Below are 1308 nucleotides of genomic sequence, written 5' to 3' on the forward strand. Positions count from 1 at the left end.
TGTGTGTGTGTGTGTGTGTGTGTGTGTGTGTGTGTGTGTGTGTGTGGACTAAGAGATCTCAACATCTGAGATCCCTTTGGAAGTATAATTTCTAAGGTTTTGGGACTTCAGTGAAGCACAGTAGGAGCCATTATCTACAAATGGAAAAACCTTGGAACGGCATCTTGACATCTTGATTTTTAAAAAGGGGGAGGTTTTTGAGTGGCCTAGTCAAAGTCTGGACTTACATCAGATTGAGATGCTTTGACGTGACCTTAAACAGGCCGTTCATACTTGAAAAAACTCATTGCCAGTTATTACTAATGCTTGATCATCGGCCTAACTTTGTGCTGAACATTGGGGGGGTCAGGATCTCTTTCTAAATAAATAAATACAGCTGGGTAAATTCCCAGATGATTAAATATGCAACTATTTTGCAGCTCAGAGGAACAGAAGAAATATTTCATTTACACAGTCTCAGCAGGTTTGAAAAAGAAGTTAATGTTGGGTGTTTTATCACAACATTAGGCAGCTTCATAAATCACTGTCTTGTTTAAAGAAATCTCCTCCTGGTGGTATTTATGAGAAAACCACAGAAACATTGTCTAAACATATCAGATGCTTTGGAAATCATTCTAGGTCTTGGAGGTAATTTGTCATTGAAGATACTTTAAGAGCTACAGCAGTGGATGAGTCTGCATTTTGGAGTGATGGTAAACATTTGCAAAAACCCTTTGTGGGGGACCGTGAATACCAACTGTCAGAGCACTGTGGACCGAAGAGTTGGACGGTTCACTAAGCATCTCAAAAACAGCTCCAAGTTGAAGCATATTACTGTACCGGCATGCCTCTCATTATCCCAACTGGAGATGAGTCTGATAGCCTCAGCACATGCCTCAAATGATTAGTGTATGGTACAGTGCTTTGTGATATTGTCCTTTACATAATGTTTCAGTCAAACCGGGCATGGGGCTCTGTTGCCGGTTACTGGTCCATGCTCTGATGGCCTGCTGGCCTATGTCCAAACCTGCAAATACAGCTTCAGTGTTGTCCCTCCAGAGACAGTGGCCCTTCTATTAAAACCACTTATAATCTGCACATAGCTGTCTGTTTTCTACTGTATTGGCAACACTGCAGTAATCCGTTTCAAGAATTTTAAATAAAGGATCTGCAAATGACCTTAGCTCTTCTCAGAGTTTAATTTGACTCAGTCAAAGTGCATGCCATTATAAAAAGAAAATAACAACAACAGCACCATACCATTTGTTTCAGGAACATTAATGAAAGCAAAGCTTGGGCTACCTCTCACTGAAACTCCTCTGTGAGTTA

Source organism: Pundamilia nyererei, unplaced genomic scaffold, assembly GCF_000239375.1.
Source record: "Pundamilia nyererei isolate P.nyererei 1_Seehausen unplaced genomic scaffold, PunNye1.0 scaffold00120, whole genome shotgun sequence".
Taxonomy (NCBI): domain Eukaryota; kingdom Metazoa; phylum Chordata; class Actinopteri; order Cichliformes; family Cichlidae; genus Pundamilia; species Pundamilia nyererei.